Genomic DNA, 11,622 nt, shown 5'->3' on the forward strand with positions numbered 1-11,622 from the left:
TCAATTTTAAACTATGATTATAAAGTGTTTATGTTTGTACTAGGTAAAAAAATGACCAAGGTGTTTCCAAAATTAATAGTTTATAGAACAATGTACGTGGTTTTGTGAAGGGGAAGCAAACATTTGGCAACATTAACAGAACAATGATGATTCAGAAGAAAGCAGAATGTAAGAAAATACTGTTGCCGTTAGTGGGTTTTGATGCATATAAAGCATTCAACAGAGTAAGCTGGGATTTTATGAGTAGGGCAGTGGAAGCATTTGCATTCCCTGATAAAATAATAAGGTTAATTAAGATATGAAAGCTTGGAGGCAAGAATTAAAGTGGGAGGGTTTCTGTCTACTAAGCTGTGTTTGAACAGAGGAACATGAAGAGTTGTCATCTTTACCCTTTGTTATTTGCTATATAGAGAGCCATTAGCAAAGAAAATAAGGGACTCTGAAATGGAGTGATATGACTGGTGGAGTAATCAAGAAAAGTTGGCTTTATTTGTAGAGTATATTATTTTGTACCTGATAAATCCAGAAAAGTACACCTCTGTGTTGTGGAATGTTTTGAGAAAGTTTCAAGTCTTTTTAGGATATAAAATTAATAAGGATGAAACAAAGGCTATAGCATAACCTTAAATTATGTACGCACACACACATTGGATCAGCAATATCTATATTTATGTGGACAAATAAGATAAAGTATTTAGGAGTAGGTATTAAAATCCCTTCTGTTATGGCTGCTAAGGATATGTGGGAAGACACTAAACAAAAGATGATTCAAAAACTGAGAAACTGGATTGTCTTTTATGGTTGTGGATAGTAAGATACAAGCAGTGACAATGTTTTAATCTGTTTAGTTTTATATAATGGTCAGGCATATTTTTATTAACCAGAGGAAGCATTGTGGACAGTAGCTAACAGAGTCAAAGGAATTTGTCATGGGAGGGGAAGAGGGCAAGAGTTTAATGGGATACATTGATCCTTCCAATTGAATAAGGTGGTTTAGGATGTCCTGATTTAAAGGGATATTTTAGAGCTACACATTTAAGACTTACATACATATATATATATAAACAGAAGTAGAAAGTTATAGGCTCATAGGTATATACTTGGCTAATGACTACCAGGGTCTTTATAAGCCTAGCTGTGCAAGTCAACTCAATTGTGGCCCTATGTATCATGGGTGTTTATTAGGAGGAGATGTGAAGTTTTTAGATGTTATGTGTGTGGGGGTGTATGTAAGTTTGGGCATTACTGTCTGCCCCTGTCTATAACAGACATGGGGGCCAGATCCAGGGTAAAATTCTATTTTCTGATTAAGTGGTCAAGGTTACACTGAAATAGGGTTAGGGATGGACTGTACTTCACATGGATGGGGAGCCTGTTCCAGAGCATGGGGATCCTCTGAGAAACATATCTGTCTCACCAGCATGTCTTATTTATGTCACAAGCAAAATTTCAGCCATTGAATGTAGTGGTTCTGATGCTGTTCATTTTGTGGATATGCAAAAGGTCCATTAGAGCTGGATATGAGGATGCCTGTTAGTAACCAGTAGAAGATAGAGTATGGTATAATGAGCTGCTTTTACCCTGGGGCAGTAACTAAGGAGTCTCAATCCTCACCATTGTCTCTGGTAAGGGGTGTCATTAAAAGCAGGGACAGAAATACACAATTTCCCCTAGGAGTACACAGGGAACATGTTCCAAACCTGGGACTGGACTATATGCTTCACTCCAGGTCCCCAAATGAGTCTCCACACTAACCACTGCAGAACACTATGTCCCAGTTCTAGGTGTCTGACACACTGACTCTTAAATGTCTGATATTCATACATACACACACTCTTGGGAAAGAATGACACAGATTTACTTGCTGTGTTCCTTTGCCCAAATTACAAAGTAGCGGCTGCCACCAGTCAGATACCACAATACCCTTTAAAAGGAGTGTTCAATTAAATTGGGTAAAATAGATATTGATACAAATGGTAGCATGTAACCCAAGCATTAAGACTTTTGGGAGTGTCCCTGATGTTATCATAATAGGCATAAACACTCTCAAGTTATTACAGGTATTCACTAAATAACCAGCAACAATGAGAAGTAGTAAAATATTTAATAATAAATAAATGGATTTAAAACATGTAAATATTGAATAACTGATTCCAGTAAACAGAGTTTCGCACACAGGAAATATGAAAATAATACTGTAGGATAGATCTCACACTGATTTTAAAAAACCTCTAACTAACTAGCTATAGATCCCTGACTATCTGAAGATTAACTGTCCCTATCTAACCTAAATAACTTGGGAAGGCAATATTATACTCTTACTTCTATAAGGCAAAATGAGGAATTATCTCTACATTCCAGGCTGTTGGCTGTTCTCAGCGACTGGAACTACTACTCTGGAAAAAAATGGACTACTACTGCTGAACCGCTCTGAAAAACAACTGAATGATGATTGAACAACTGACTCAAAACCTGTCTTTATAGCAGATTTTTTTAAAGCAACAGGAAGCTGCTATGAGAATTCTACTCTCTCATATCAGACTTTGAAAGGTAAACAGCTGCAGTGAAGATTCTATTCTCCCAGCCCTGGCACACAATAACATCACATCTAGGTCAGCTGACTCTGGCATAACATACATTCAGAACTCTTTTAATAAAAAAAATGTATATTTGGTCACCCAGGAGAACACTGACATTCAAACATCTTGCATAAATCAGAATGATAATCAAAATACATAAACTTATTTACAAAACTCTGCCCCACAGCTGCCTAGCTCATTGCTTTGGGTCTCTTTCACTTTCACTTACTTCCTCCCGCTGTACTCTACTTACCTGTCTCCAGGTGGTAATGCTTGCACTCAGACCGTCAGTCTGTCTTACTAGTTTCAGACATTTTTTTCTTCATGGCTTCTTTTCTCTCCCACTAAAACTCTCTCAGTTTTGCACTTTCCTGTTTTTCCCCATACCTAAACCATATCCCTGTTTTTTCTCTGTGAGTGACTGTCTCTTGCTGCACTGTTTCCCATTCTGGGCGATCTCGCTGAGTGCATTTTCCAAGCCCTCTTAACTTAACCCCTCCCCCCACCAAATTTCTGGCTAATAGTTTTCATAGATTCCTTCCAGTCCCAGGCGCCATTTTTAAATCGTAGTTATCCCTTGCTGTTAGGTGTTCCTGTCTGTAAGCCTGTACTTGCAAGCCCTACCACTGTTCCCCGGCCTCTCATCTCTGAGTATTAACCCCAGGATTTCAGAGACCTTGCTGACCTAAAAGCTGAACCAGCTGCTCTTTACCTACAAAGAGCCTCTCCAAGCAGTAGATCCCTGCCACTGTTCTCCAACCTCTCACCCCTGAGCATTAACCCCGGGATTTCAGAGACCTTGCTGACCTAAAAGCTGAACCAGCTGCTCTTTACCTACAAAAGCTTCTCCAAGCAGTAGATGTATGTGATAATTGTTTGGTTAACTTAACCTAATAGCTGTTCTCTTAAGATTCTAAACACTACACCAAATGATTACCAGCTTACAGTAGGGGACGTCAGCAGCCCATCTTAGTCTGCTTTAGATACCTCCCTGGGTGTATTATTTTTTTTCTCTCCATCCTTTCTCCTTCCACCCCTCCCCTAGGTCGACTATTTTTCCCTTAACACCTTTCTCTCAGTCATTCTCTCACAGCCTTCTCATACCCTCTACCTACCTCTCCCTGACGTACTCTTCCATGTCCTTTGCCTGCTGTCTACCTGGTTCTCACAAACACTGCATGTTATGTTGTCCTCCTTTAGCCAGCCACCCCTACTCTGCCCCACAGCTGCCTAGCTAATTGCTTTGGGTCTCCTTCACCTTCACTTACTTCCTCCCTCTATACTGTACTTAACTGTCTACAGGTGAGTGATGCTTGTCCCCAGACCATCAGTCTGTCTTACTAGTTTCAGATGTTTTTTTTCTCCATGATTTCTTTTCTCTCCCACTAAAACTCTCTCATTTTTGCACTTTCCTGTTTTTCCCCATACTTAAACTATATCCCTGTTTTTCTCTGTGAGTGACTGATTGTCTCTCACTGCACTGTTTCCCATTCTGGGTTGACCCCGCTCCATTCGCCCTCACTGTGCTCGGGCTCACTCCGCTCCTCTACCCTACCCCCATTCCCACCCACCCCCACTTCAATTACATTTATTCTCACCTCATCTCCACCCCTCATTGCATACCACCCAATCAGCAAACTTCCCACTATCACCTAATCACTTCACTTACCATCACCTCTTATTACTGTTTTACTTCCCTCACTCACACACCTCCTTATCTTTTCTCCCTTATCAAACCATATCAAGCACACCCCATACTAGTAACATCTGCTAGCTTATATTACTAGTACCTACTTTCCTAGCTGTTACTACTATCTAAAGTCTCGCCACCCCAACCTCTCCAAAATGCCACTTAAATATGACCTGACACCCTTCCTCCTCTTACTACCCTTAACTCTCCTACCACATCTTACCTCCTTACAATATGTCACAATCCAGTACATACCCTCATCTACAGCCTCCATACATAAAGTAACACTCAAAACCTTCTCAGACATTTCACCTAACCTATATCCTACAGACAACATACTCTGCTTTAAACAAAAACTTCTGCCCACTAATGATAAAGCTATGACAAACTATACTCCCTTACTTAGCCACAATACTAACAAGAAAAATGAGCCTACAATCATCCTGCTCAAATACACCAAACCAATCTTAAGTGGAGATATGCATCCCAACCCTGGTCTACCCTCCCCATCTCCCAACCCACACTACCTCTATAAGTCTCTAAACCTAGCTATTATTAACCTGCAGAGCATTAGAAATAAAATCCCTGACTTCCACACCTGGATAACACACAATAAACCCAACATAACTGCCGCTAGAGAAACATGGCTAAAGCCATATATCAAAAGCACAGAATCTCTCCCTCTAGGGTATGCCTGCCTATGCAAGGACAGACCCCCCCCAAAAAAAAGGTGGTGGGTAGCTCTAATCTACCCTTCAGTATGATCCCCTACAGCTCACAAATACCCAGCTTTGTTACAGCTGAAATAGTAATAGCCTTCCTAAAAATCAATAATAACAAAAATATATGTATCATTGCCCTGTATATACCCCCTGGTAATAATATCCCCATATTAGAGGACATCCTAGCCTGGAGTTCCAATAACATAACTACAGAAACAATAATCCTGGGTGATGTTAACATAAATTGGCTTGATTTCTCACACCACCTTCCCCCCTCCACCAACATAAACTTATATAAATACAGCCAGCTCATAGATGACATTACACCCAGCAAAAATAACAGCCATGGTACAATCTTAGATTGGATCATGATCTCTGACCCCAATAAAACAGCCACTGCAGGAACCCTCCCAAACAGCATCATTGACCACTTGCCAACATTTCTAATATACAGAACCACAACAGACATTCACAAACATCAATACAAATATACTAGAGACTTATCTCAGTTCTCTCCTGTAACATTTAATGGCACCCTACGAAACATTAATTGGGAACCCCTTAAAACACTCCTTCTAAACAATGCAGTACATTTCAATTCTTCATTCCTTAATATTCTGTATACCCAAGCACCCCTCTGGTTAACACGCATAAAATCCTTGCATGCCCCATGGCTCACTAGAGCCACTAAAGTGAACATGGTCACCAGGGACAAAGCCTGGAAGCTTTAGCAAAAGCACAAAAAACCCTCTGGCCTCATAACCTACAGACACCTCCGCAACCAAGTAAAGTGCCAAATCATTAGGGATAAGAAAGAATACTATCATACCTTACAAAATCAACATAAGCTTAACCCTAAACATTTCTGGAGCTCTGTCAACAGACTTCTACACCCAGAATCAGACTAACCCCTGTCCAGACCCTGACAAAAACCCTGCAAAAATTGCCACACTTTTCAACACATATTTTATTGACATTATAGCCAATTTCACTACCACCTTCCTTCCAACTACACCTAACCAACCCAAGCCACCAGCCACTAATAGCTCCCCTGACCATTCTCCCAACTTCTCTATAGCCCCTATTCCCACAGCCATAGTAAAGAAAATGCTTCTGAAATTAAAACCTTGCACAAATTCCCCTGACAGCCTGCCCCCAGAATTGCTACAAAAAGCTGCAGATTGCATTGCATATCCCATCAGCATACTTCTTAACAGATCCATACAACAGTCATATGTTCCTTCCATCTGCAAAAAAGCATTTATTCTCCTACTCCATAAAGGTGGAAACAACATAAATGTCTCCAACTTTTGGCCCATTGCCATCCTTTCTCCAGTCTCAAAAATCCTTGAGAAATGGATCCACAGCCAGCTCCTTAGCTACCCACTTGACAACAACATACTATCTCTAACCCAGCATGGCTTTAGACCTGGGCACAGTACCACTACAGCTCTAACCTCCTTCTGTAACAGTATCAATCAGGATCGTGACACCAGAAAACTTGCCTCCTTTTTATTTCTCGACCTGTCCAAAGCCTTTGAAACTATCTATCAGCCACTCCTTCTTAGAAAACTATCCAACACAGGTATCTCTCCTTCTACTTTACACTGTTTTTCCAACTACCTATCAGACAGGCAACAAACTACAAAATGGCTAAACTCCTTCACAGGTGTTCCTCAAGGGTCCATCTTAGGCCCATTACTTTTCAGCATTTTCATTAATGACTTCCATTCTACTCTCACTCAAGGAACAGTCATCCAATATGCAGATGACTCTATCATCTGTACTGCTAACGCCCCACACAGACTCCAACAACTCACCCAAGCAGCCCTCAATACCACTGAAATATGGATGGCTAATAACCATTTAGCATTAAATCCTAAAAAAAACTAAACTCGTGCTATTTACCCCCAAGAAATCCTGCACCATAAGCAAAGACACTTTCACTATCCTCTCCCATGACAACACCTCCATAGAGGTTGTCACACATACCAAACTTCTGGGTGTTACTATAGATGAGCACCTAACTTTTGACATGCACATCCACAACAACATTAAAAAAGCACACCAGAAATTGGGCATGCTATATCGACACAAAACATTCCTCAATTATTCTTCCAAACTAGCCCCTGCCTCCACTTTTCTGCTCCCCTCTCTTCTCTATGGAGCTCCTCTTTTCATCAATATTCAGGCCAGTCTTAAATCCAAACTACACTCATACTACAACAAAATAGCAAGATTTCTTACCAATGGTAAGCCCTTATCTCATCACTATTCCTCCCTTACACTTCTGAACTGGTTAGAACTACCTCACCATCTCACGTATATTCAGCTAACTACTGCCCATAAACTAATACACAACCCTTCTAGTTGGCCAGCCCTTTCTAACCTATTTACTCCATACCACGCTAAAAGACCCCTCCTGATCACAAAACCAAATGCTCCTACAGGTAGATAAACCCAAACTCTCCGCTGGACAATGGCTCTACTCCTTTTCCACTGCTAAACTGTGGAAGTCTCTCCCTCCCTCCCTTAGATCAACTAGTAATACATGTATCTTTAAAAAATCTTTGAAATATCTCCTCTCCTCCCACTGGCAATTCCCGTGTACTAACATTTCACATCCCATAACCTGACTTCTGTCTTTTCCCTTCCTCTTCTCCCACCTTTCTTTCCACCTTTCCCTCTTTCCTACCCTCCACCCGCAGTACCTTCACCTTTACCTACTCCTGAACAAATAAACCCTCTCTATGCCCTTTGATATTTGACACCACTACTGACTCTATCTCAGTGCCAACTACTATATGGGACTGTCAGTCTAATCTAGAACAACTGTTGTATGGATTCTTATCAAACTGACCATACTGCACTGTGGCCTGAAGCTAAGGCAGTTTAATCTGTCATATTTGATCCATGTGTTTTTATTACATTGAATGTATTGTATGATTGTATGCTTAAGCAGTTTATCTGATATGTCTGTTATCTTGTCTTCTATCACACTGTAAGCATTATATTGTTATTATGTTTTATCTCTGTGGAGCTTTTCTCCCCGGGCCTCCACTGAAAATGGGCACTCTTTGGCCCAGTGGATCTTCCCGGTCAACAAATGCAATAAATAAAATAATAAATAAATAAAATTATAGCTAGTTATGATGGCATATGTAACACAGTGTAATTTATAATTATTTACAAAACTTTAGCTGGTCATGCTAGCACAATTAACAATATCTAATATCCTCACATTTCTCCCCCTTTGAAGACCCAAGCTAGATTTTCAAGTGACCCTGGAAAATCGTCGCTTAAGAAAAATGGGGCTAACTGAACATGTATCAGCCGATACCCCTTCTTAACAGTACATCTGCATTAGCATTTTTGACCCCACTACGGTGTTGCACCATCGTGTCATATGCTTGTAACCCTATGTTCCACCTCAGTAACTTGGCATTTTGCTGACTGACTCTATTTAGCCATGTTAAAGGGTTATGTTTTCTCATGTATAGGTAAGGCTGAAGCTTTTGCAATACCCATACTATGGCTAGGCATTCTTTTTCCACAGCTGCGTAACATTCCTCCCTGGGTTGCAGTCTCCAGCTGAGATATACCATGAAATGCTCTTCTCCCTCTGAGGAAATCTGGATGAGTACAGCCCCACCCCATAATTTGAAGTATGCACCTGCACAACAAATTCCTTGCTGTAATCTGGACTGGCTAACACAGGGGGTCCTCCCAAAGGTTCTTTAAGTTTTTGGAATGCCTGCTTACAATCTGTGGTCCACACTACATCATCAGGCATGTTTTTCCATGTTAGGTCAGTAAGGGCTGCAGCTATTGCACTATAGTTGGGCACAAATTTTGTATAGTACCCTGCTGTCCCCAGGAATACTCTCACCTGCTTTTTAGTAACAGGGACAGGCCACAGCTGAATAACCTCCAGTTTGGCAGGTTCTGGCCTAATCCTACCACTTCATACTCTATGTCCTAGGTAGGAGACCTCTGCCATACCCACTTGACACTTACTAGGCTTACTGGTCAACCCTGCCCTTTTTAATCTACCTAAGACCTCCCTGACATGTTGAAGGTGCTCTTGCCAGGAATGACTGTAAATGGCAATATCATCCATGCAAGCAAGAGCATAGTCTCCTGCTAAGATATGATCTGCTAATATCTGGAAGGTTGCTGGGGCATTCTTCATCCCAAAGGGCATCCTTGTAAGCTTATATAATCCAAAAGATGTTACAAAAGCTGACTTTTTTCTAGCAATGGGAGTCAAGGGCACTTGCCAGTATCCCTTGGTCAGATTAGTAGTGGTCAGATACTTAGCCCCACCCAACTATTCCAAAGCTTCATCTGTTCTAGGCATGGGGTATGCACCTGACTCTGTATAACTGTTTAGCTTTCTGTAGTCTACGCAGAATCTTACACGACCATCTTTCTTCGGCACCAACACTACTGGGAAGCACAAGGACTATTGGACTCCTGGATTACCCCAGCTCCAACATCTCCTTTATCTCCTCCTTCAGGGTCTGTTTGACTCGATCAGGCACCCTATAAGGAGCTTGCTTAATAGGCTTTTGGGGTCTTGTATCTACATGAAGCTCCACTAGGTGGGTGCATCCAGGTTTCCAGTGAACATTGACCTAAACTCCTGTAACACTGCTCATATTTCTTTAACCTGAATAGTGGATAGCCACTGAGATATTGCTACCTATCCCACGGAAGTGTCAGTCCAAGCCTCGCTGAGAATATCAATTGCCAAATCCCCCTCAGACTCCTACCATCTACCGCAAATACTCAGCACCAAGGCCTCACTATCATGATATGGTTTCATCATGTTAACATGGTACAACTTATGTCCCTGCCTCCTGCCTACTAAGTTTACTGTGTAGTTAACATCACTAATTTCCTTACCACTTCAAAGGGTCACTCCCAAGCTGGCTGCAACTTATTGTGTCTAACAGGAATGAGCACCATAACCTGTTACCCCACAGTATACTCTCTAGCTCAAGCCTCCTTGTCATACCAAAACTTCTTCTGCTGTTGGGCTACTGCCAGGTTCTCCTGGGCCAAATCCATGAGCTCCCTAAGTCTTGCCTGTAGTCTAGGACATATGCCACAATAGACTCCTTGTGAGATTCACACTCACCCTCCCACTCATCATGAATCCAATCTAAAGGCCCCCTCACCCTATGCCCATACAGCAACTCAAAGGGTGAAAAGCCTGTGGATTCCAGAGGTATCGCTCTGTATGCAAATAGTAAATGGGGCAAATATTTGTCCCACTCCCTTTTAAACTGGTCTGAAAATGCCCATAGCATAGTCTTTAATGTAGAATTTAACTTCTCCACAAGACCATTAGTCTGGGTATGATAGGGAGTGGTTTTTAGATGCTTCACCCCACAACGCTTCCACAGACAAGCCAGCAGGTCTGACATAACGGTGGCACCTCGGTCTGTCAGTATCTCCCTTGGAAAACCTACCCTACTGAAAATTTCTATCAAAGCATTTGCCACTTTCTCTCCTTCAATGGAGGACAGAGCCACTGCCTCAGGGTATCTAGTAGCATAATCTACCACTACCAGGTTATACCTCTTCCTTGTAGAGCTTGGAGTACTAAGAGGCCCCACAATATCCATAGCTACCCTCTGAAACAGCTCTTCAATCAAAGGAAAAGGCATCAATGGAGCTTCAACCTTGTCTCCTGCCTTGCCTACCTTTTGTTACTGCTTTCAGGTCCTGCAGTACCCTGTTACATCCTTTGCAATGCAAGGCCAATAAAAGTTTTGCATAATGTGTCTCTTAGTATGCTTTATGCCCATATAACCTGCAAAAGGAATGTCATGAGCTATGGCCAGAAGTGCCAGACAGCAGGCCCTGGGTACTACCAATTGCTGTGTTACCTCACCCTCTAGCCCTCCCTCAGGGGTCCACCCTCTGTACATTAACCCTTTGCTACAGTATACAGACTCCCTTTTTCCTTGCGTATCAGGTGCCTCCTTAGCTACCTCTCTCAAGCTACATAAAGTAGGATCCGAAAGCTGAGACTGTCTCAACTCTATCTTTGTAACTTCACCCAGTTTCCCTTTCACAGGAAGCCTAGTATCTTTTGACAGTGGTGCATCACTGTCAGCCTGGATACTACCACTTACCTCTGTCCTTGCAGTAACCATGTCCACGGGAATACCAGTACCCACCAGCAGCTGTGGTTCACCTTCAGGCTCACTGCTACAAGGTAGCTCCCTCCTTTTAGTAACAACATCACCAGGCCCAGCTTCGGGCATAGGATCTGTCTGGGTCTCCCTCAGTCTACCAGACCTACATGCCTGGCTCCAAGCTTGACTGAGTGTAACTGCATGCACACAGTCTACTACATTATCAAAATCATTTACTGTTAAGACATCTGCAGGGATATCCTCAAACACACCTACCTGCTTTTTCCCTTTTCCAACCTCCCAGTCAAGATGAACCCTGGCCAAGGGCATTTGGAATGGGGTCCCACCCAAACTCTGACTGGTGTGGACTGCCCAAGAAAGTACTCCTCCTCCTTAATCACTGCAGGCCTCACAATGGTTATATCAGAAGCTGTGTCTGTCTTAGCAGTGGCCTGTCTTCCATCCACTAAGATAGGATACAA

This window comes from Protopterus annectens, chromosome 3.part1 (assembly GCF_019279795.1).
Source record: "Protopterus annectens isolate FY-2018-M chromosome 3.part1, PAN1.0, whole genome shotgun sequence".
Taxonomy (NCBI): domain Eukaryota; kingdom Metazoa; phylum Chordata; order Ceratodontiformes; family Protopteridae; genus Protopterus; species Protopterus annectens.